Consider the following 27,451-nt stretch of genomic DNA (forward strand, 5'->3'; position numbering starts at 1 on the left):
AAAAAAACTAAAAATATGCCTTATTTTGATGCCAATGCTCTTCCTTATGACTGATAAAGGCTCCACCCTATTTATTTCCTCCTCATTTTATCGTACGGATTACACGTGGTTTATCACTCTTAAGGAGGATTTACAGGTATGTGGCCAAATTTTTTTAATTATCTGTGATTGGTCTTAATTATGTTTTTGTGATATGTTTTGGTCTAAAATTATAGTTTTAATTTAATTATTGATTGTTTAAAACTGTTCTTTGGGTAATATTTGTGCTCACACTTTTATTGAGATATTGAATGTCTTCATTATTTTATTCTAAATTGATACTGTTTTGATAAGGTATAGTGCAAAACATTAAGTTTACGATTTACGATATATTTATAATTGGCAACCATGCCAGGATCGGAAGGCCAAACCAACGAGGAATCGAATATGGCGGTTCAGGAGCCACAAATCTCACACGTGGCGGTTAAAATTCCCCCTTTATGGAAAAAGAATGTTAAACTTTGGTTTATTCAAGTTGAAAGTAACTTTGCTTTAGCGAAGATTAGTAGCGATAGTACAAAATACAACCACGTGGTTTCTTCGATAGACCCTGAAACTCTTTCCGCAGTATCAGATATTTTATTTAATCCCCCAGCGACGGCTAAATATGATGCCCTTAAAGCTAGGTTAATAGTAGAATTCTCAGATTCGGAAAGCGAGCAAATACGCAGACTTATTTCTGAATTGCATATAGGGGACGACAAACCATCTCACTTATTGAGAAAAATGAGAGAATTAGGTGGAAACTGTATAACTGACGAATTTTTAAAATCATTATGGCTGCAAAGGTTACCTTCCGAGGTGCATGCCATTTTATCAATAAGTTCGGAATCCTTAGACAATTTAGCAAAAATGGCTGCTAAGATAGCTGAAGTGCGCACGCCAACGAACAACAGCGTGTTCGCGGTCCAGGCAGCTTCGGCGAGTTCCCCCAGAAACCCTAACGATTCTGGTGCCCCCCTCGAGGAGCTTAAGGCCTTAAGGAGTGAAATCTCTGCCCTAAGTAAACAAGTCGAGCGACTCTCCCGCGGAAAAACGAGGAATAATTTCCCCCGGGATCAACATAACAAAGCACGTAGTTTTTCGCGTGGGCATTCCCGAGAGCGTGTGAACAATTATTGTTATTTTTATTCGCGATTCGGTAATAATGCACGAAAATGTCGAGCACCTTGTTCCTTTTCTCAGAACACTACGGCCCAGGAAAACTAGTAGTAGCGGCTGTCGATCGAAATTCATCGGCAGTCGCTCATTCCTGTCGTTTACATGTTTACGATAAAAGATTAAATTTAAACTTTTTGATTGATTCGGGCTCGGATGTTTCATGTGTGACACCGACTTCTAAGTTTAAGAAAATGCATCCTGATTCGCTTCAATTATTTGCCGCGAATAATTCCAGAATTTCTACGTATGGAACGAAATTGTTAACTGTAAATTTAGGACTTAGACGAAACTTTTCTTGGAAGTTTTTAATCGCCGATGTACCAGTGCCTATAATAGGAGCCGAATTTTTAAGGCATTTTGTTCTTTTAATCGATTTAAAACGAGGTAGGCTTATCGATAATACTACGAAATTAACTCGTATTGGTTCCCTTTCCGATTCTAAAAATTATTTTTCGGTAAAGTTAATATCTGGTGATTCACCATATCACAGAATCTTGAAAGACTTTCCGGAAGTACTGAAGTTAAAATCCGATTCGGGTAGAGTAAAGCATAGTACGGTTCATTACATCGAAACAAACGGTCCTCCTGTGCACAGTAAACCGCGTAGGTTAAGCCCTAAGTTATACGAAGCAGTAAAAAAAGAATTTCAATTTATGATAGATCAAGGTATTTGTAGACCATCAAAATCAGCATGGTCATCACCTCTTCATGTAGTTTCTAAAAGTTCGGGCGACATACGGCCAGTAGGAGACTACCGAAAACTAAACGCGTGCACCGAACCCGACAGATACCCTATCCCGCATTTACAAGACTTTAATAATACGCTTAGCGGAAAGACAATTTTTTCAAAAATTGATATCGTTCGGGCATATCATCATATACCAGTCCATCCAGATCATATACCGAAAACTGCAGTTTGCACCCCATTTGGTCTTTTCGAATTTCCGTTTTTAAATTTCGGACTGTGCGGAGCAGCTCAAACCTTTCAAAGGTTTATGAACGAAATTCTTGGAGATCTAAAATTCGCCTACGTCTACTTAGACGATATTTTGATATTTAGTGATACGGAAGATGAGCATAAATCTCACCTACGTACTGTTTTTGAAAGATTAACTTCATATGGATTGACAATTAACGCTTCGAAATGTGTTTTCGGCGTTCCGGAAATATCTTTTTTAGGCCATATAATCAATAAAGATGGTACCAAGCCTCTGACGAACAAAGTGGAACTGATACTTAACTACCCACTTCCTAAAACGGTAAAAGATTTGCAGAGATTTTTAGGATTTTTAAATTTTTACCGTCGATTTTTACCCAACGTAGCCCAGAATCAAATACATTTAACTTCGTATTTAAAAGGGGCTAAGAAAAATGATAAGACAATCCTGAATTTGTCTGAGGAAGCGCGGAGTGAATTTCAAAAGTGCAAACAGCTAATCGCTAATGCTGTTCTTTTGGCACACCCGAAGAAAGATGCCCAGTTGGTTTTACAGGTTGATGCGTCAGACTTCGCGATCGGTGGAACGCTATCACAAATAGTTGATAGAAATTTACAGCCTCTCGCATTTTTCTCACGAAAGCTTTCGCAGGCGGAATTATAATACGTGCTATCGTAATTGCACTTGATAATATGAGTTCTTTGATAATATGTATGTGTATGTGAAGCATTGCTTAGTGTTCCAAATTTCTAGTATTTATATATAATATTTTCTTTCATTGTGAGAAATTAGATTTTTTTATTTATTAGTGCGTAGAATTCTAGTATGCCTGCATACAGAGAATATAATGTGATTTAGGAATTAAAGAACCTGTTTCTCATTAATGTGAAGTTTAAAATTTTTAGAAAATAATGAAAATTTTCTAGTTACTTGTATGTAAGGAGTTATGTGGTTACGTAGCAAAACTTTAATTTGTAAATATGATAAAATTGATATGTTCCAGAATATTAATTTAAATTTAAAAAATCTTTTTTTATTTGTATAAATGCTGAAGCTTAAAAATCTTTGCAAATACTGAAAGCTGTTGGAAATACAAGTATGAGAGACTGCGACGTTCTTTATCGTTTTAATAAATGGTAGAATTCGCTTAGTGTATCATGGTAATTTTAAATATAAACAATTTATTATACTTATTTTCAGTTACGCCTAAGCTTAAATGTCAGAAATGTAAATTTAAAGTAAAGAATTTGATGTTAATTTACAATAATAAACAATTCATTATTGTTTTTTTAGGAGAAAATAGAAAGTACGCGTAGCATAAATGCGAGAATACCATGGACCTTATAAGAAATAGACTAACCGAAATGGGTTTTCTCCCTTGTTTGACGCGTTCCCGGCTGTCACCTTGATCACATCCGGAGGAGTAGGGACGACCTGCAGAAATTTAACATTGGTTGCCTATTGCAGCGTGTATAATTGTCAAGAAAAAGCTGGTTCTAGCGCCCCATTTCACAAATTAGAATTTCTCCATTAGGAAAGGAACTATAGTGCGTATGATGCGGAAAGGAACTATAGTGCGTTTGATCGAGAGCTATTGGCAGCTTATGCTGCTATTAGGCATTTTAAGCATATGTTGGAAGCACGGAACTTTTCTTTAATCACCGATCACAAACGGCTCACGTATGCATTCCGACAGCGTTTGGATAAGTGTTCACCTCGTCAGGCTAGGCAGTTAGACTTTATCTCACAATTCACCACTGAAATTCGCCATATAAAAGGTTCGGAGAATATCGCTGCCGACGTACTTTCGCGTATAGAAGCAATAAGCATGCCTAACCCTATGGACTATGAGGAAATCGCTAAAATGCAAGAAATCGACCCAGAATTACAAACATTGCTTAAAGAGTCAAAAGTTCTACACTGTAAAAAAAATCTGTAAAGTTACTAAGAAAAGTCGTGGAAACTGGGATGCCATGGATTATTTGAGTAATCAAAACAGGAATTTTCTTAGTAACTTTACAGAGATTATACCTGTAATGGTTACAGATGTTTGACATGTAATGTTACAGGAAGTTATTCTGTAGGCATAACAAAGTTTTTGTATGTTGATTACCGAAGCATATGCTTGTAAAGGTTACAGATCAAAGATCTGTAATGTTACAGGAAATTATCCTGTAAGTATAACATGTTTTTCATATGTGATTTACCAATGTAAACATCTGTAAAGATTACAGGAAATAATAGTGTAAGTAGATCGTAATTTTTGAATGTGAATTACTAAAGGGAATATTTGTAGATTACTAGTGTTCTGCTTGTAAGGTTATTGCAAGTGATTATGTAAGAACATGTATTTTCATGTGAAATTTTAAAGGATATATATGTAAAAGTTGCAGATAATTTACTTAAAAGTTCTTCCAAATAATTATGCATATAGAACATATTTGTCTTATACAAAATACAAAAATGATGTATTCCTAAATATTAAATATTTTGATTGTAATATTACTATAAATAATTACACATGTAGAACATATGTTTTATGTGAAATGTCTACAGCTACTGCTTGTAACAAAATATGCTGCATTTATTTATTTGTGGGGAAAGGGAAGTTATGTAACTTTAAATATTAAGTTTTTTTTAAGGAAAAATACCTTAGATTTTCTAAAAGATATACAACATTTTCTTTCAAAATATTCCCAATGTTAAAAAGAAGCTCAAATTTTATGTTTTTCTTACATCTGCATTACTTTCCTTTATTGAATTTTAAGACATCTCAAAATTACATATGCATCACGAAATAGCTGGAAAAAAAACTTGTGTATTAGACTTAATGGTTTTTTGGCAATAAATTAGTAATGTTCTAGAATTCCCCCGCTGAACACTGGTAGTTCGGTCCGAGGTTCAAATCCCACGAATGGGCTGTTGTATTTTCATGGTTTTCTCCATGTGTAACATGTATATAAGTCAGTTTCCCTTCGAAAGTCCTCCACAAAGGCATTTCTCCACTTAGGCAGATAGTCCTAGTGTGCTTTGCCATACTTAAGTAAACTAAACCAAATCATTCTCCTTATACCCAACAGTGTAATCTAAAGAGACTGCAATTGGATATGATTACAGTAAAAAAATATTTTAATGAAATTGTTTCAATAAACAATTCTAAATATTTTTTCAAATTCTAAAAAAAATTACTTATGTAACTCAACAATGAACTTAAATTCAGTTATCACAAGTTATCCAAAATTATTTTCATGCTTAATTGCATTATTCATTTTAATTACAACATATAATTCTTTTAGGCATAAATGCTTTTTAATCTCTTCTGCTACTGACCATTAATTGAAATAATAGATTAATTAATCGGACAGTTGTACAAGTATTTTCCCAGATTTAAAACTTTATTAATAAATTACATTCTTCTCATTGTATACAAAATTGAAGAATTAGTTAGTCCTAAATTTAATTTTTCAAGTATTCCTTCTACTAAAACATTTATTGCCTACAGGCAGCCAGACAGTAAGCTGAACACTAGCATTTGGCTCTAGATTTAAATCCTAGAGAATGGGCTGCCTGTGTAAATGTTTGTGTAACATGAAGTTTTCCTTAAAATATTCCTTTCCTTGGACAGATGGCCCTCTCTTGCTTTGTCATATTTCAAATAATCAATTCAAGCATTTAATGTAGGTATGACTTCACAACTTCGTCCCAAATTCTAACTGAAAAATTGAACAGAATCCCCTGATACTGTGTCTATAATACATGATGAATATAGAATGATCTTAAAAATTTAAGGAAGAAAATATAATGTATTTGGAAATGCCTTGATCCTATAATTATATTTTTCTCTGCTATGCCTAGAAAATTAAGAAAAGAATGTAAAAACTGAAGATAACGAATTCAGCATTAATAATTGATATGATAGTAGTAATAAACTAAAAATTTTTTAATGAAAAATTGATAATGCATAATGGCTCCTTAAAATTTTAATTTTCTATCCTACTATTAATGGAACTAATTTATCACTATAATCAAAATGACTCAGATTTCCTTTCTTTAACTGATGTCAAAAATACGATGATTATTTCAAAATTCCTGTGGATGATTTAATTGTTCTCAAAATTTTCTATTCATTTATTAAATGCTTCAGATTAATGTTTTTGTTATCATTATTTCAAACGACTTTTTAAATCTTCGGGAAAAATGTTTAAATCTTCATTCAACAAAATTATATTTTTAGATAGATTTTTATGGAATAAAAAATTCTGTAAGATAATATTCATTCACACAAGATATTAACTTAGTATTTGCTCATTACTTTACAAGTATTCGATGAAGCCTTTTAGTGTAACATACAGGTTACATAAGGAACCATTTCATTTTAACGTAATATTCCATAATCATATATTTTATTTCAAAAAATATCATATTTTGAAAATATTGGATATTGCAATGGATTTCGACTCTTTATTCCAATACACAGAATATAGAAACAAAAATAGGTTTATTTTTATTTGAAAACTATCCAAAAGGAAAATAAAATAAAAAATAGGTAAAATTTATATTATTGTTATTTTTAATTATTCATATTGTGAAGGTGCAGTCCTCTTCTTCTTAGGATTCAAAGCATGGCTCCTAAATAAAGAAAAAATCACATTCGTTAGAAGTACATAACATATTCTAAATTTGTTATGTGGCATTTTAATTTAGAATCTCTTCATAATAATTGCATGCACTTGCACATATTCCAAATGATTTAAATCTTTTTTTAAATTAAATAATTAAATTGCAAACAAGATTCCTTTTGGTCCTTTCATGAAATCATAAATTGTATGTATCATCCATTTTTGAAGCAAAAACAGTACAAATTTAAATAATTCATTTTGCAGAAAATAATTTGAGGTTTATTAGATATTTACTATATTTATTTGTAATATAAAATAAATCTGTAAAGTAGTTTTAATAATGATCAGATTTTTTTTAAGATTAATTTCTCTAGAAATTGAAATGTATTAAGGTAGCACTTCTCAATCTGTGGATCATACAGCTTGCCCTCATGGTCCTCTGAAGTTTCCAAAGGAGACAAAAAAATTTAGTTGAAAAATCTCAGAGTTTAAAAAGTTACATATGACAATCATCTATCACCTTTTCTCATAAGATAGACATTTTATGAAATTTATTATTGGTTACCCTACTTACAGACTTCCCACTCAGTCTTAGCAGTAAAAGATGGATTTAAAGCACTATAACTGTGGTACTTACCACCATATATCCAAATATACTATCATATATCCACTAAGACTGTGGTCTTACCATCATATATCCAAATATAGAAGAGCCATGCAAGAATTACAAATCATCCTTCTCATTAATAATCTTGAAATATTAGAAATATAACTTTTCTTCAATGGACTTAATTATGAAATATAACAGATTTTAATTATATATTAAAATATAAGTGTACTAGTAGTAATATATGCTAAAAAATTGCTTTCGAAGGGAACAGCAGTAAGGTGATTCACAAATTATGATAATTCACATAATCTCTATTCGAAAAAAGTTTGAGAAACGCTGAAACAGGAGAATAATTAAATTATGGTTAATACTGGTAATTTCAGCCATATGCTTTAAGCTTGATGATCAACATTAAAAAATTCTCAGAAAGTGTTAGATCAAAAACTACTTTTCCACATAATATGAACTTATACGTAACAGCATTTAATACTTAGCTCACTGGCAAAATATACAAAATTTTGAAATGCAAGTATATATATATATATAAGGCCAATAATATAGTTATCAACAATTAATGCATGAACTTCAATACTTACACAATTAACAAACACATTAACAATGATGTTACATGCATTCATCCTCTGAATTAACTAGTCAGTTTGGGTATTTTCTATCTTAGATGTCGCAAAAATTGATCGTGGATTTAATATTTTAAATGTTCCTCTCATAGACATTTTAATACTTGTATTTTTTACATAGAGTGTCATCTTTAGTTTTACAGATATTCATTTGTTCACTTATTACGATTAAGTTTTACAGACAGAACAGATGATACCTGATTACATTAAGTGGTATTTAAGACAGAAACTTACTTACTGGTACTTAACACTGTTGCTAGAAAAACATTACATAGTGAAAGACAGGGTACAAAGTCAGAATCTGAAAACTTATTGACTTACACTAAGCTATTTAATGCTTGAAATATTTATGATTAGATAATATCTTTTACATCATCAATATCTAACAGTGATATGATATACTTTAAGTATACAGTAAAACCACTCTATAACTTTTCCATAATTTTGTACAATTTTGATATTTAATGGAGGTGGTTACTTCACAAAGCATGATTCTCAGTGATAATTAATATCAATGTTTGTATCACCAGAATACTTGACATAATCACTTAAAGAGGTATAGTTGCTAAGGAAGGTTTTTCTATACTTCAAACAATGGTTTACATATTTTAAAAAGTATATTTTTCTGACACTGTTATTTAAAAAGTGTATAACTCCTTCTACTCTTAAGCATAAAAATTTGAAATTTTTATGCTTAAGAGTCATTCATTTAGTTGTAACTTACAGGAAGATATCTTAAATGCCTAAAATGTTTTAATTTATGAAAAACAGCAGTTAGAGTATATTGAAGGGTGCTCCCTGTATTATCAAGGGAGCGCAAGTTTGTGCAATTCTCTGATGTTTTCTTAAGTGAAAATAGGTCGATGTGTACATGGATAAAGTCAAGGGAGTGCGCGATGCCAACTTTGTACAATTCACAGATTTTTTTTTAAGTGAAAATAGGTCGATGTGTTCATGGATACCGAGTATGTGCAATCTGTCTTCGTGTAGCGGCGGTTTTTGGCACACAAATCCTCGCTACACAAGCCAAAATAACATGGTCAAAGAATTGCACAAACTCGGTATCCATGTACTGCCAAAAATCGCCAAATTTTGCCAAGGGGCACCCATAAATATGCTTTTACCAAAACAAGCTTTAAGGCATACTGTCAATTACATTTTAAATTCCAGTGATTTTTCAACACTAGTTCAAATACTCTAAGCATATGTTTGCATAAGTTACATAACTTTTGCATCAGCAAAATTTATAACTTAGCAAATATGAACTATGAAAAAAAATATTTGAGCTTACCTTGACCCTTGGATTTACTAAATCTATGACACTTTTAACGCCAAAGAAATTCGATGACCGAAAATACGCGATGATTTATTTAATCTGGTTTTAAAATGGGTCATTTTAAGTTTGGCTATATCAACAACATATTACTCAGTATTGTTGGAAAGTGAATTTGTAATTCTTTTTCATTCTTGAAATATATACACATGACAGAATTGGAATAAAAATTTTAGGTTTTTCAGATGAACTCATAGATTGAACTAATTTGTTGAATTTTATCAAGTAGTTCTTAAAAATACAATCAACGATTAATTAAAACCAACTGCAATTCAAATGGATACTCTTTGTCAAAAAGGAGCAGTAGAACTTATTTTAAACATTCAGCAATAAATAGTTTTCTGAATATATTTTTTAGCGTAACGGCAGTTTCAAACATAATAAAGAGAACAACATTCATTCTAATGAGGATAATTTTGAAAATAATTCACATTAAAATATATCTCAAAGAGATTTTTAAATGAAAAGATGACACAAAAGAATTATTCTCAAAAAATACATGTTATCTCAGATATAGAAGAAATTTGGCATTAAGCTGAGTATTGAAATTAATATATGCAACTGACGTATCATTACTAATATTTCCATGATTTGATATTGAATGCTATAACTATTAAATATTAGCAAATGCATTTTATAATGAACTTTGCACCAAAATTTATAGTAAATTTATATGTAAATTTACATTGTAAGTACTAGAATGAATGTTGTACCATTTTATTAATATTTTACTTTTCAACAAGCATAAAGGAAAAAATAGAATTTTTTTTCTTTAATGTTCCTAGTATGTTACATCATAGTTAAAAATATGTCAAAGTCACGGCATTTCGATTGCCTTTTGTAAATGTTGGTTATAATCTAACCTAATAGATGCTTTATAAGTTGGTAAAGACTGTCCTGGATTAAAACTATCTTTAACACAAAAAATAATATACATTGAATACTTTTACAAATATGTAATTGCTATCCGACTATATAATCTTTTAAGGCGAACTTATCGCATGTATTAATGAAATGATATTCCATTTTTAATGTATGTTAAGTTATTTTGTCGAATTTTTTAAATATATTACATTTATTTTTTCTTTTTCGTTGAGATTAATAATAACATACATAGTGTAATAATGCTCTGAAAAATATTCTAAAGCAGTTCACGCTGGGATTAATGATAACATGTATGGAATAATAATGTTACATCTGTCAACAAAATGAAAAATATGAATATTCTAACGCGATATGTTTTAAAAGATACATAAATATTTAACAAACTAACATATTAACAAATTTGTTTCTGTTTATAAATATGAGCAGTTTAACTGCAGGCACCTAGAGATGTAACGAATAAAAGTTGTTATTTTACTAAATGGAACACAAGTTCTGTGATTTGAACTCTAACAATAATTCAACACAGGTTTATTTAGGAGCATTAGAATTATAAGCTAAACATTAAAAGAATTTAATTATAGATAGTGTAAAGAACATAACAAATACATTACATAAAATTAGTAAAATACACGTCAAACACTATTTCGAACTTACCTCGACCATAGCAAAAATAATGGCTAACATGGCGACTATCGTTGAACTCTCCCGCTAAGACGATGTTTTTCCACCTTCTTCCTGATTGGTTCTTCTCTCTCAGCCGTTTTAAGCCACGTGATCACACGCTACGGACAAAATCCAAGCAAAACTTCTTGAAAAACTCCTGTAGAGTTTACAGTTTCGTTTGGTTCTGTGTTCGTTACAGGTATTTCCTTCGTAATTGTTCGCATTTCTGTAACTATACAAGACTTTTGTCTGTAAACTTCGAGGTTTTTTTTCACAGTGTACATCTCAAAAAAGTTACCTTACCGAATTGTAGCTTACCGATATATTGCGATGTGTCAACAGGTAACGCCCGTCCTTACATTCCTCCGGCATTCCGTGAGAAAGTTTTTGCCACCTTGCACAATTTGTCTCACCCCGGCATTCGCGCATCAACAAAGTTAGTATGTTCACGGTTTGTTTGGTCTTGCATCCGCAAAGATTGCGCGAAATGGGCACGGCAGTGCATTCCGTGCCAGAAAGCAAAAGTAAGCAGGCATACTAGAACCCCGTTAATGAAGTTTCCAGACCAATCACAGAGGTTTGATCACGTCCACCTTGACCTTGTTGGTCTCCTACCTCCTTCTCAAAATAATTATTACTGTCTAACTATGATAGATAGATTTACTAGATGGCCCGAAGCAGTACCCATACCAGACATAACAGCACGCACATTAGCACAGGCTTTCTATGACCACTGGATTACTCGATTTGGTTGTCCGACGGTTATTACTACCGACCAAGGGCGACAGTTCGAAAGCGGCTTATTTCGAGCCCTTTCCCAATTATTGGGAATCAAGAGGATCAGGACGTCTCCGTACCACCCACAGGCGAATGGACTGATCAAGGAATTCCACCGTCCTTTGAAAGCTGCCTTAAAAGCGCACGATACCAGTGACTGGGTGGCTGCCCTTCCAACGCTGCTGATGGGTTTCCGCACCGCTCTCAAAGAGGACATAGGAGCAACCACTTCTGAACTGGTGTATGGAAAGACTATCCGTCTCCCAGGAGAATTTTTCAATCCGACACCTCCGATGCGTCCCCCAAACAGTTTGTGGAGGATTTAAAATCTCACTTTGCCAGTGTCCGCCCGACCACGACTTCTAGCCCCGGCCAGCGAACATGTTTCATTCATCCACGCCTTCACAAGTCCACATATGTGTTTGTTCGACACGACGGAGTTAGAAAACCACTTCAAACTCCTTATGATGGACCATTTAAGGTGCTAGAAAGACGAGATAAAACGTTTGATCTCGAAATAAAATGGACTAAGCAAACGATCTCCATAGATAGACTGAAACCCGCTTTTGTAACCATGGACTCTTCTCAAGTTGCTTCCAAGAGTGTGAAAAAAACTTCGGACATTTGTATCACCCGTTCTGAACGATTAATCCGACCCCCGCATCGGTATGTCACATTTCGTTGACACTGGGGAGGGAGTATGCAGCGGCAGCGCCAAACAGGCGACACGGACTTAAAAACTGTACAGAAAAGCGCCAATTGGCGAAACAGTAAACCCGTTTGGCAAACCTACAGGCTGACGGGGAGAGAAAAATTTTCCCCGGCAGTCAAGTGGAACTACTTCAACAAATGTGTGCGTCTCTGCTTCGCCGAGATATGTGAACTTGTGTACTCGCATCTGTACTGTGCTCTGAATTTCTTAAGCCGTTATAATGTACCCGGCAACTGTTACTTTTCCTTATTAAATTTGATTATTAATTGTAACATGTCTATCTTAACTAAGATTTCGGCTTTCCTAGTTAATGTTAGGGATATTTTCTTATGCACGTGTTACTCACACGTACATCACCGCCATATTAATGGACAAGGTAATGTGGTTAAGCACACTCTATCCCGTATCTCTATTATTGATTTCAAACAAATTGTCACAGAACACAGTACAGATCCAGAATGGAAAAATCCAGCGGAAAGTGACTCAACACTTGAATTCAGCTGATCAGTACTTCCATCTTCAAAACTTTTATGGTGTGATACTTCCCAAAAGAATATTCAGCCTTATATTCCACCTAGTTTCAGGAGAAAACATTCCGATCAAATTCATGGTTTTGCACATCCTGGCATTAAATCTACGATTAAACAGATGACTGTGTGGCCTAGAATGAAAACACAAGTTGAAGACTGGACCCAAGCATGTATCAGATGCCAAAAATCTAAAGTTACTAGACACCACTCAAAATAAATTTGCGGATTATCAAAAACCAGATAGCCGTTTCCGTCTGGTGCATATCGACCTCATTGGGCCATTACCCCCTTCCAATGGGTGCATATATATTTTAATCTGCATCTACCGATTTACTGGGTGAATTGAAGTTATCCCATTTACCTTTGCGGGTAAGCTGCTAAACTAAATGCAAACCAATCAAAACACGGAGTGCTACCAAACAGACACTTTTTGTCTACAAGTGTTTAAAGTCATGCTCATGCTGCTTAAAACCGATCAAAACACGGAGTGCTACCAAACAGGCACTTTTTGTCTACAAGTGTTTAAAGTCATGCTCTCGTTTTTGTTAGAACAGACCTGGTGATAAAGTCACCCGAACCAACATATGAGAGACCGTTTCAAGTATTTGACAGAAATGAGAAATATTTTTCTGGGCTCATTAAAGGCAAAACAGTTAATATTGCTATTGACAGACTAAAGCCATACATGCTAACTACTGATATTGATACTGCACCTGACAAAGTTATTGTGGACAAAGGAAACAAGTAAACATTCAAGCAAAAGGCTTCCTCAAGCTATGGATAACAGCAAAAATCGTTCAGCCAACACCCGTTCCTGTAGACAGGTAAATTAGCCCATCCGGTTTCGAGATTGAACTTGACAATAAAACTGTCTCTTCGTTCCCCATCACGTATACTTAGAGTCGTAACTTTGTTACTACTGAGTGAGTAATGTTGAGAACAGTAATAGTTAAAGCTAGTACCTCTAGATGACGGCTCGTGGTTCTATCCTGTATATTTTAATGTATTAGAATCTTCACGCAACGTAAACAAAAAGAAAATAATTAACCAAAAGGAGATTTATAACACGCTCTTTTAATCTAAATCAGCTGTATCGATATTTTATATACACAAAAAAGTCAGAAGAAAAGTATGACACAACGCAGTTTGTAAGAAATTTTCTCCCTTCTTACCACGGGCTTATGCTATAATTGGAATCATATCCGACTGGAAGTCCGGAGTTCAAATCTCCATGACACGTTTCTTGCTCCGACAAGTACCTAATAGATTCTGCAAGTGGCGACCGAATTAAAATGTGGTAGATGGTAATTCATACCCACCTGAATTGAGGACAGGGTCTCCTCTTTTCTAGTCGCCCTTTAAGTGGGGGAGAATGTAAGGATTTTTCCCTCCTTACTTCTTGGTGTAATTGGAAGCCTATCCGGCTGGCAATCGGAAAGTCCGGAGTACGAATCGAAGTGAGGATATTATTTCCTTAATCCCAGTGAGGGCTCTAACTATTAAGCATTAACTATTAAGTTGAATGCTTTAATTCTGATCATTTAAACTGAAAATCACAATTTATTAAATAAGGAGAATTTACTTCGTATATTTTAACTAGAAGTTTGTCCTAATTACACTTGCCTGAACTACCTGTCAAGTTAGTTAAAGCCACAAATTATTTCTAATGTGAATACATAAGAAGTGCTGAATCACCATAAAGATTTACTAATATTTAAGAGAGAAAATTACAGAAAATTTGCTTACCAGTTTCAAGAGTGTAGAGTCAAACTCGAATTTCTTGTAGTTTTGTTATAAAATTATGCATTATAAATGCTAGAATTAAAAAGGTATATGCAAGATCTGAGAACATTAATGTGTCAATATCCTCTCTGTTTCCCAGTGATAATAAACTCAAAATAATTTCCTTTAGAAACAAGATCAGGCTGAATCTTATCGCATTATCAGTTAAATTCAAATTTCTTATCACATTAGACAAAGGGCAGCTTTTGCAATGTTGAGTTATCTTGAATCTATTATATTCGTTTCTACATTTTTAGAAATGGTGTAAAATCTTCATTCTACACTTTCATGTGTTTCAAGCTAAATATCAGTAAAAGGAACAAAAATTATTCAAAATAGAAATTAAGTCTCTCCTGTTTTTCTCTTTGATAATAGTTAATTATTTCGAAAGCAGAAGCAGTTATTGCTTAGCATATTTGTAATATTTACGTCTGAAATGATGCATATAATTTACAACCTCATAACAAATTTCTGAATTAAATAAGGAAGTATTCCTTAGCGGAATACTTCCTTAAATTTTGGATCGTTACATTATGTTACGTAATGCTACCACGAAAACATCCCCCGCTTCACCTTGGTTAAGTGTGTACTGTACGAAAGTCTTTAATTCATTGGCCACGTATATGTCTCGCTATTAACCAGCTCTGAAAGTACTCTCATAAGACAAAAGATAAGATGTTTATTTTTCGAATTTAATCAGTTCGTAATTGTTGAACAAAGTAAGGAATTTGAAGTAATAATTTCTTAGTAATTTAGATTTTATTATTGTTTTTAATAAATAGCTTTAATTTATATTCAAATGATAAGTTTGATGATTTCAAGTGATAAAGAATATTTGTCTCGCTTTTGCACTTACCAAATAATGTGTCTAATGCTTATGCTACGTCCCTAATGGGAGTTTCTTTTTCTTTGACCGGCTTTATCCGGTCATGAGATTTTTTGTACTTGATACATATTAGCTTAAGATATTTTGCTTTCTTACCTTCTTTAATAGTGCAAATGTAATCTTAATAAATGTAAATTTGTGAAAACAGAGCGTAAAATAAGTAATTATATAAATTTGGCTAATAAAATTTGCTTAAATACAGGGCTTCATGACAGGTCCAAAAACCCGTGCCGCTCAGAGGGTTAAATAAAATATGACTTTTACTATAACTGTATTTCTTTAACTTTATATCTTTATGGGCCACCTAAATGAAGAAAATCTTTTGACAGATGCTTAATGGAGAGAAACTTCTAAATAAAGAGCTTCTAGAAGAAATCGATTAACGAGCTCAATAAGCATATTTGAAAAAATGTTTCTCCCAGAAATCGGTACTTACGCGTTATCGCAACCACCTTAGTAGAAATTGCCAAAGCTTCAGAATACACCAAACTCTAGCAACCACGCGCGTATAACAATTATTCAAGCAACCATGCGCATGACAAATTTTCAGTTTCCAAAGTCGCCATTTTCATATGCGTTCTTTTTTGTTGTATTCCAAGTTTTAAAGGCTTTTATAAAAAAAAAAAAAAAATTATTGTTTTTCTCTTAACTCGATTTTAAAATTTGCGCTTCTAGGATTTTTCTGTAAAAGATAGGTGAAATTTCTGCAAGAATGCATTTTTTTCCTCAAAATCGCGAAAGGAATTATGCTTCGAAATCTTTCTCAGAACAAGTGCTACAAAATTTCAGTCACAACAAAAACAAAAACTCGTTTGTAACTAGGTTTACTGATTGCCCTTTTACAATAAATATACAGTTGAAATGGGGAATATGAACGTGATAATATGCATGGATGTAATGTGCAGTTTTTACAATAAAAGTAATTGTTTTCTTTTCCCTAAAATTCGCCAAACTAGGCCAAGGTGGTTGCGATAATACGTAAATAGCCAGAAATCTTTACAATGTTTTTTAAAACAATGCCTTTATGTTTAAAAAACATGATTTCGTTTTAGAGATTTTAAATTTATAAATCAAGGCATTTTATACGTTTCAGAAGCAGCCTTACGTATAGTGTTTCGTATAGTTATACGAATATTAAAAAAAATAACGCGTAACTAATCAATTATGTGTAGTGTGTAACGGCTTTCCCCACACTTATATACATCCTGATGCTCAGTTAATGCCTACAAAAGTTTCCTAATTTAAAAACTGATTAGTAGCTTAATGTTTTAACTTGGATAAGTCACATCTGAATTTAAATAAAACAGATTTTCTAATTTTAAATAGAAGTAATGAATAAAACAAATTTTCATTAAAAATGTGCGAAAAATATAGGCATATCTTTCACTAAATTAGATAGAAAACTGCAGTTTTTATTTACTAACTTCTTGCATGGCCAACCGCCTGGATAAAAAAGAAAATATGTAAAAATGTTTAATGAATTCAGCTAGTGTATTTCTCTAATCCAGCTAATGGTTAATAAAAATCGACATAAGAAATCGTGTTTATTTCTTTGAAATAACTTAGTTTGTTAATCAGTAACAGACAGACCAATTTTTATTTTTTTTTTTTTTTTTTTTATTTCTTTGAGAACATACAGACTCCCCGTGCACCACATATGTACAACACGGGGCTTACAGAAGTAAGTTAACTAGAACATTAAAGGTTACATGTATAAATAAACATTAAAAATTACATGCATAAATAAAGCGAACAAAAGCAGAGAACAGCAGTCTGGTCTTCACGAAAACAGATAAGTTCACTGGCCAAGTCACTCTGAACATTTTCAAATCGTTCTGTAAGCATAATCTAGGGCCATCAAATGTAGGGCACGAGAAAATAAAATGTTCCACATCCTGAGGAACTCTTTTTGAACATTCACATAAATTGTTTGATCGTAGATTAAAACGAAACAGATAACTTGCAAATTTACCGTGACCAGATAAAAACTGAGACACTTTAAAATTTAACGAGAGGAAAGACTCGGAATTCAGTCTATGGTAAATAGAAGGAAGGAACTTTTTGGTGACTTCAGCATTACATGATGAAATGTATTCCTCATTCCACATAGCTAAAAGCTTTTTATAATGAAAGGACTTCCAATAACTCTTTGGAATGTTAATGTTGATATCAATGGGTAAATTTAAGGCATCTTTAGCTAAGAAATCAGCTCTTTCATTTCCGTAGAAACCATGATGAGCACGCACAGAAGCAAAGCAGATATCAATACCTCTAATTCTAAGTGAACTAACAGTTACTAGGGTTTCGATAACTAATTTATCGCAGCTAGTAATACTGTTCAAAAGTTGAAGAGAAGAAAGAGAATCAGAACAAATAAGGTACTTTGAGGATGTTGTCCCATGATCCTGGATCCATTTGACGGCAAGATAAATGCACAGAAGTTCTGCTTGAAAAACTGTACATTCATTCCGTATACGGTGTCTAAGAAAACAAATCTCGGAATGGACTTCAAAAAGAACAAATGCAAGGCCAACCTTGTTGTTCATCTTGCTGCCATCTGTAAAGAAAACCATATGAAAACTTATTTCAGCAGTCTCTTTATAATCGCAGAAATTTATGGGTTCTAAAGAAGCGGGATGAGGAAGATCAGTGAAGGGGACAATTCCATTAATACAGTCTTCCGAAGCATGAGTTGCCAATGACTCAAAAATATTATTCTTATATGCAATTTCAAAATCAATAGGCGGAACTCCTGCAAGAACAAAAGTAGCCTCATAGCTTAAGGTTCTATAACCACTAATAATACGAAGAAGAATTCTCCGATGAATCTTTCTTAAATTTCTTTTGTTAACCTTCTTGGCAAGAACATGTCCCCAAGCACGACAGCCGTATGAAATGAAAGGTACAATACACTGCTTATACATGAGTTTCTTAACATCGTAGCTTACTCCAAAAGTATTTTTGGCAATTCGGTGAAAGCCATTAATAATTTTTTCGCATTTAGCAGAAAGGAATTCAATGTGCTTTTTCCATGTTAATTTTTGGTCAAGAATGACACCAAGATATTTAACATTTTCTACAAATTCACACGGAGAATTATCGAGCATCAAAGAAGCAATATTTTGTTCATCAAACGTACTGGGAACAAGCATAGCTTTACTTTTTGAAGGATTGAAAGTGAGTTTATGAGAAATCGCCCAACTGGAGACAAAATCTAGAACTTCTTGTGCTCTCAAAAGAATGTTATTCAAAATCCTTCCTTGGAAAATTAATAGTAAGTCGTCTGCAAACGCAATTTTTAAACAACCGTCGAGATGACTTAAAAGATCATTTATGATTATGTTCCAAAGAGTAGGTCCGGATACAGAGCCTTGAGGACAGCCTTTTCCTAGAGAATAAACCTCAGCTTCGTTCCCAAGCTGAAGCTCAGCAGTCCTCTCGTTCAAGAAGCTTTTAAGAAGGTTATAGATATTATGTGGTATACCAGCATCTTTTAAAATTTTTAAGATAGAGGGCCACCAAGCATTATCAAAAGCTCCTTTGAAATTCAGAAAAATAAGAAGTGTAGTATACTTCATTTTCTTTGCACACTGCAAGATATTACAAAGGCGAATAATGGCGTCTTCAGCGGATTTCCGAGGAGTAAATCCGAACTGAGAATCATTATAAAAGCATATTTGTCTCAAATACCAATTTATTCTGTTAATGAAGAGAGTTTCAAGACATTTTCCCAAAGTAGGCAAAAGACTAATGCATCTAATATTATCAAGATGAGGGGTTCTTGTATCTAACGTTTTAGGAATCAAAACAACCCGAGCTCTCTTCCATTGTGCTGGAAAAACTGCTAATTGTAAGCAAAGGTTGAAAAGTCTGTGTAGAAATGTGCTATCCACCGCATGAAAGTGCTGTACCATTTCATTAGAAAGAGAGTCAAGCCCAGGTGATTTGTTCTTCTTGAGATTTTTAATAACACTGTTAACTTCTGAAATAGAGAACGGACAGTCCATAAAAGAAATATAAGGTCCATCAGACTCAGTGCGCATAGTTCTATGAGAATTTCTATCATCACGAGCATTATCTCTTGGGAAATTCTTTGTCATTATAGCAACAATTGTGTCACTCAAACTCGAAGTAACACTGCCATCCGAGAGTTTAATTCCCGAAATCTCAATCCTTTTCGCAAAATTGGTCTTAACCCCATACTTATATATAGATTTCCAGACATTGTGAACAGTAATAGTTGAGAGAAAATTTCTCCACGACACAAGCTTAGCATTAGCTAATTTAGCCTTGTACTTATGCCGCAATTCGAAATATTTAATTTTATAACTATTTTTAAGAAGACAGTTTCTTTCTCTCTGGAATCTACGCCTAGCAGCATTTACATGCTTTCTATAACAATCAACTTCCTTAGACCACCAAGGGACCCCATTCTTCTTACTTTTCTTAATCGGAATTGAACGTAAAGCACAATTAAAAACAACGGTAGAAAGTCTGTTTACAACATTTTCTAATGCAATACAATCAGAGCAACTGTTAAGAAGGATATTCAAGTTACACAATTCTCTCTTACAAAGTTCAGTAAATAAAAACCAGTTCGCTCTTTTTAAATTAAAATTACACAAATTAGAAGATATAATCGGAGGGCATAAAAAAAGTTCAAAGATAATCATTTTATGGTCAGAAAGAGAATCTTCCTCAGAGATATCCCAACCTTGAACGTATGGCAGCAGTCCTAAGCTACAAAGCGTAAGGTCAATATAACTCGAGACTTGCGTGGAACAGAAAGTAGGTCCGCGATTTTCATTAAGTAGAAACAAATGATTCGCACTAATAAAATCACTAAGTTTCGTTCCTCTAGCATCAGTAATAGGACTATGCCAAATCGCTGATTTGCTATTCGAATCCATACCACATAAAAAATTGCATGGTTTCTTCATCGTTAAAATTTGTGAAATTTTTAATAGTTCTATGTCAATATTAGTTTGGGGCTCGAAATAAGCGGAACAAATAGTCAAGTCAGATCCATTGATTTTTATATCTAAAACAACAGTATTATAAACTGTGTGATTTAAGTCCAAAAAAGGAGAAAGATTCTGGTTGCGAACAATAACAGCCGACTTGACAACTTCTGCTTCGGAATCATAGTAAACTTTATATTTTATTGGAAAGCCAGGAAGAACACCTTTATAAAAGTGCGGCTCCTGAATCAGTGCGACATCAGTTTCATTTGCCTCCATATATAAAATAAGTTGCTGAGTAACAAGTTTTGATTTGTGCAAATTTATTTGTACAAAAGAAACAGACAAATTGTCGGACTTACCCATAATAAATTTTTGAAGCTGCAAGATTCATCATAAATGTATGGCTGGGGCAAGTTCCAGAAAATGGCGTATGATTTACATCAACTTTCTTAGTTGCATTTTTCGTCTTTTTATTAAATCTTATGCAATTAATACAAACTTGCACTTCTTTTTTATCACATTCTGAACTCTTATGCTCACCAGAGCAGCAATAACAAGCCAAGGGATTTCTGCAATAAAGACTTCTGTGGTAACCTAAACATTTAAAACATCTATTTAAAACAACAAAATCTTCAGATTTACACATATTCCACATCACTTTAATACGCCCAAAATTTAAAATACGCTTGCGCACAGAAGGATGCACCTCAATAACCACGCTTCTCTCACGTTGAAACTTTTTTAAAGTAAAGAGAACTTTAACGTCTTTCCAAGTCTCTTCACTCACGGTAATTTCAGGATTTTGTTCTTCAATAATTTTTAACAGTTCATCATTACTAATGGTGTATGGCACATTTTTAAGTAAAACTGTAGGATATTTTCGTCTTGGAATAGAGGGATTCAAAATAGATGAGTCTTCCGTTTTTCTTTATCATATCCCGAAGCACATTTCACCATTACTTTATTGTTATGAACTGTTCGAATATTGCTAATTCCAATTTTATGTTTCCGAGGGTTGATTTCAGCTTTAAGGAGCTTTTTAACTTCATCAGATGTACAGTTTTGGGCACTCACAAAAACAGAGCAATCTGAATCAGTCTGATTTGTCCCAACAGATGGCGCCACAGCATTAGCATACGATTTCGTCTGCATGACTGAATTCAATAAGCTTTCTTTACAAGCTTCACGAAAATTTACAGATTTAACATGCTCAACATACCTAGTAATCAAACTTTTAATCTCACCCAAAGCCTTCTTTCAAATTTAATCAGAAAACTGAACGAATTAACAGAAATGTATTGTCACTATCCGAAATAAAATATTTTTGGCTTCCATGGGCCAGTACTATGCTTCTATTTCGCGAAATACTAATAAGCATAGTACTGGCCCATGGAAGCCAAAAATATTTTATTTCGGATAGTGACAATACATTTCTGTTAATTCGTTCAGTTTTCTGATTAAATTTGAAACGTAAATATGTTTTGGCAGGTGGCAAGGCATTTCTTTTAAAGCTCTGAGTTTTCTTATTGAATTTGAAAGATATACTATATCGCACGCTTTACCAAATGGCAAAAATCACTCTGAAATCGTCAAGTTTGATATTCAAAATATCCTTAAATTTGCGAAAAATGCGACATAAAGAAAGCAGGGAAGAAAAAAAAAAAAAACACCTAAAAGGGATCAGATTTTAACGATCGCCAAAATACGGTTTTTCACGTTCTTCCTCAGCTCGCAGTCTACCAGTCTGCTCTTGAGCTCATTCCTGCTAACCCTCTCTTTTTTTTTTTGGGGGGGGGGGAGCTTTAATAAGCTATATTGATCTAATCCCCTAAGGACAATCAGAATGTCAACTATCAGCTAGTTCCCAGCCAGGAAATCGGAGCGGGTAAGGAAAAGAGGGCCCATCGGCCATAGTGACAAAGTCCAATCATCAAAGTAACTTAACTCTTACCCCTGAGACAAGAGTAATAATCACGTGTATGGAGCTATGAAGATGCAAAAGAAATGAAAATACATGAAATGTGCATAGGATACAGTGTTGAACATGTAATAAACAAATGAAAGTGAAGTAATGTACGCATAAAAATGTGTTATTTACATATTTGAAAACGAGTGGGCTAAGTGACAAAATTGTGATCCCTCATTCTGTGAGCCGTGAAAGGCCTGATATTGTAGTCCTGAGGAATGCAGACATAGTTCAGTACAGCATTAAAGTTTCCTTTACTGCAATTCAAGCCTTTGTCAAAGAACTTGCTGTTAAGATTTTGCAGATATTTGTCAATATATTCAACTTGTAAATCATCGTGCAGGAGTTTGTTACGGATGTAAAAATGCGCTCCTGTCATGGTGCGTAAGATTGTGTTTTGAGTCACCTGCAATTTGTTGATATCTGAGCTCGTAGCAGTCGCCCAGACAGGGGACGCATAACACATAATTGGTCTTAAAATGGAAATATAAATCTGTCTTTTCCTTCTCAGATCTAACTGCGAGCTGCGCCCTAGCAGTACTTGTAATTGTTGAGCAATTCCTCTGGTCTTGTTTGCAATGTAATTGACATGCGTACTCCACGTGAGTCTTCGATTCAAGTAAACACCTAAATACTTGGCCTTGTTTACCATCGGGACACGTTGGCCGAATAGGTAAAGTGGCTGAACTGAGACCAGTATTTTCTTCCTTCTAACAAGAAGTAGCTGTGATTTAGTCGCATTGATGGAAATCTTCCACCTGGAGCACCACTCCTCAATGTCCATAATTATATCCTGCATAACAGAAATTGCCCTGTTAGGCTGAATAGATCTGACCGCTACAGCGGTGTCATCCGCATAGCAGGCCAGCAATGTATTTCTGTTGAGTTTATCCCGCGGGAAATCAGCCGCATAGAAAAGATAGAGTACTGGGCCAAGACAGGATCCCTGGGGGACGCCTGCAGCGATAGTTTTGTATCCAGAATGACTTTGCTTGCAGCTAACAGTAAAGTAACGATTTGCAATATAAGATCTGGTGAGTAAGATCAGTTCTCTAGGCAAATTCATCATTATCGAGACGCCATGAGCCTTATAAGAGGTATAACGTCCATGTGACCAACATGATCACGCGTTCGGGCGAAAAGCGGTGACCAATGAAAAGCAGGCTTAGACGCGGTATTTTTCGAACTGCCGAAGACCACACGAGCTGACTTAAACTTTCCGTAACTTGCCGCGTCAGTTTGAGACATCTCGTTTCAAATGCCTAGTTTATACCACGGTTTTTAAATTATTACACTTTCCAAAATTCTTCTTGTGGAAAATTAAAAATTCAAATGGACTAATCTTAATAAAAATTTCAAATGATAATTAAAAAGGCATAAGTTCATAGAATATCTTAACACATTATTTAAAGCAAAACTCTCAAGTTTATTAGCTGTAATAAGCCTCAATTATCAACCATATATCATTTATGGTTGATAATTTTTACAGAATAATCTGAAGCAATGGAGTGTTGTGAGAAAATAAGTGATGGATTTCGAAATCCCACATTTTGAATTTTTCTTAAAATCTCTCTGCATTAATTTTAGTTTGCTCCTGTTGTCTAATGGATAAAACGCTGACTTTTCAGAGTCAAGCATGTTTGGATTCAAGCGTCACCAGTGATGGTGATGTGATGGAGTTCGTATTTTTAAAAAAATTATTTACAGAAAAATTTATCGCTACTTGCAGAGTAGCACAGATGCTTATTCACTTTCCTGGGGATGAAATCTGAAAACCAACTTTTTACGTAAGACACCTCAGCGAAGAGGTAGAAAATTTAGTAGACACTAGGGATTTGTATTTCAGGATCTGCTTTTTCCACCTTTAATGATGGTTTTTTTTTAATCTACCGAGACTTTTGCACTTATTTTTCATTAACTAAAAACTCAATTTTCGCTTTCCAGACGGCATTGTATGCATTATCCTTCCTTTGACAACGATCCTTTGGCACAATTCATAAGATGATGTGATTTTGTTTCGACTGACACGAGGCTAGCAAAAGTGATACTGGTATTAGGATGAAGTTGCTGTTTTACCTAAATACAAAAATCTGACGTGTACACCACATGACTTCCTTGTACGGGATATTAAATTATACGCAATTTTTCCTGCATTTCATTTAAACTTATTGAATTGAGTTAAATCTACTTCGTCAGTAGCGCATAAAACACAATAGAATAAATGCGCTTTTTAAAATTCACTATATTTATTTACCATACCGATATTCTGTCTCTAGGTTCGCTTAACATCTCATTCATTTTATAACTCAGAATACAAAAACATTACATCACCTGAAGAATTATCTAATCGTTGCCACATGTTCTATTCAAATGCTGTGATAAATCTAAAACTATGTAAAAAAGAAATTAAAAAAATAAAAAATGAACAGTTTTTCACAGACTATTCAGCACTACTTATCTAATGCGCAACTCGTAAACATTCTCCTCCGTCCGAAACAGATTGGCGACAGTATTTTCTGCCCATACGAAACACTTATTTCCTCGAATTTCATTAGAGATGTATTTTTCATTCAATTAATTCAGTTCTCACTTTGCGGCAAGGCAAAAATAATAAAAACGCAAAATATCTTCATTAAAAATTTAAAGATATAGAAAAACATAAAACACCAAGTACAGTTAAAAAAAATTTTTTTTTAATTTTTTATAACTAAAATTACAGTTTTTATGCAAAAACAAGCAATTTGAGAAGGGGGCAAGAAGACAGATTTTTCGGTGCACAAAACTGAAAGTTTAATTTTAGTCTCACTCTGCAAAAAGACACTGAAGACGCAGAAACTGATTTAATTTTTTGTGGAGACTATGCTGAGTCAATACATGGAACAATTTAATAACTTAAATGGTAATTCCGGAATGCATTAAGCATAATTTAATTAGCAATAATAAAAGAAGACGTTACTTTGTTGTTTCGAGCCTTAGTTTCTCTAGATTGGCAACAAATCCATTATTCTGCTAAGTTTCAAATGTAAACAAATATGACTGCTATAGTGAAAAAAAATTAGGCTTAACCGCACTTAAACTACTTTTTAATTGTTGATAATTCTACAACTATAACACGCAGGTTAACTTTAGGCATAAAAACTTTAACCACGAGATAAGAACAATATAATTCAATCATTTTTAAAGCAAAAAAATGCACAATTTACAAACATATAAGAATAAAGAAACTGAGCTCACTCAGCCGAGTAACATAGTGGATATATATATGTAAGATAAAAAATATTAAAGCAAACTTCTAATTTTAATTGGCCGTAATCTCTCTTATTTCTTATTTAATTCGGGTACTTCCTCTTTCTGTCTTAGAAATAGCTCTATAAGTCTAAACTGCGTCATTCAAATTAATAATGCTATCTTAGGTAACGATTTCTGTAGATATCTCTTGCCCAATCAAAATAATTGTAAACCAAAACTAACTTGACTTTCCACCCATTTTTCTCCGAAGTGCTGCGACACACTATCTTCTGGCTTCTGCTTTCAACCTGTTAAGACGCTTTGCTAAACTCATCTATGCTCTGCAGTGATCGTTTATATCACAATAGTATCAAAATTGTTCTGGAAATAGGCACGATTGGAGTGCCAAGTGAAATGTGGCCATAAAATGTGAATTTAAATAAAAAAAGAATTTAATCTGGCTTGACTGTTTCTTCTTAAAAATGGGTGGACGCTCTAAGCATTAAATATCTACGCCATCAGTATTTCTGTACTTCTTCGTGTAAGTGTTCCTACATTCACTTCTTCAAATATGTTGTACTATCATTACATATATATACATATATTTATCTACTTTTGGTGCGACCGATTGCAACCCAAAAGGGAGGTGCTTATCTATATGTTATGGCAGTCCCACACACAAAATTTCAACGTTCTGAGGCTATTCGTTTTTGAGTTATGCGAGATACATACATACGTACGAAAGTGCGTACGTTCAAACGCCGCGGAACAAACTCTTCTGAATCCATTTTAAATCAGTTTTATAATTAAGTCGTTTGGGGGAAAAGAGCCCTTTATTCTGTCCTTACGTACAGCTGTCGCGCAAAAACATCGTTACATTGCATTCGATAGCGGTCAAAATGGATACTTTCGTTAAACTATGATACCCGACATTTTTCGCGATTACAATACTTCCTTTTTACTTCGTACAAGGAAGTAAAAATCTGATCTGTACATCACAGGACTTCCTTCTACGGAATATTAAATTTTACGCATTTTTTCTTGTATTTCGTTTAAACCTATTGGATTGAATCAAATCTACTTCATCGATAACTCTTAAACCATAATAAAATAAATGCACTCTTTAAAATTCACTATATTTGTTTACCATGGCGACACTTTGGCGCTAGGTTCACTTAACAGCGTTACATTTCATTCATTTTATATCGGATCACGGATTATCAGGCAAGTAAGAAATTTGCAGTCTTTTGACTTTTACTTCTGTATATCAACTTCGTGGGGAAAAGTTCTAGGCTTATGTCCGTAATTTTCAGAAAATCTGGAGTAATTTCTTTGGCAAAGTGTCAATAGATAAAGCGATATAGGCATATAACGTGAGATAAGCAATGTCTTGGAACAAGTCATCTGATCTGGAGGAGCCTATAGGAAAACAGCAGTACATCATAAGTAATTCAGTAAATATTTGAAAAAATTCTTGATTAAAGATAAAAATCATACAAATACACAATGCACCTATATATATATAAAAGAAAGGTCTACGCGTTTGATCTCTAATAACTCATTCACTGTTACAGCTATCGTCGCCAAACTTTCTACGATTCTTTTCTACGTCCTGGAAAAGGTCGAAGTGCGCTTTCTTCCAAAAAAAAGTAGCTAAAATCAGAGCTATTAATTAAAAACTCGAAAAAAACGATAATTTGCGCCCTCATTTTTCCTTGTG

The 27,451-nt window shown here is 33.7% G+C and overlaps 1 protein-coding gene across 2 annotated transcripts in view; it reads right to left on the minus strand.

Moving 5' to 3' along the window:
- Window positions 1-14,802, minus strand: part of Daao2 (D-amino acid oxidase 2) — a 102,174-nt gene extending 87,372 nt beyond the window's left edge. For both annotated transcript variants that reach the window (XM_085825603.1, XM_085825596.1), the window contains exon 1: window positions 14,652-14,802. The gene's annotated coding sequence lies outside the window, so the exon portion shown is untranslated. The remainder of the gene's footprint in view (window positions 1-14,651) is intronic.
- Window positions 14,803-27,451: the final 12,649 nt, after the last annotated feature.

This window comes from Stegodyphus dumicola, chromosome 1 (assembly GCF_044657685.1).
Source record: "Stegodyphus dumicola isolate Sdum_Otavi_A_Nest chromosome 1, ASM4465768v1".
Lineage (NCBI taxonomy): Eukaryota > Metazoa > Arthropoda > Arachnida > Araneae > Eresidae > Stegodyphus > Stegodyphus dumicola.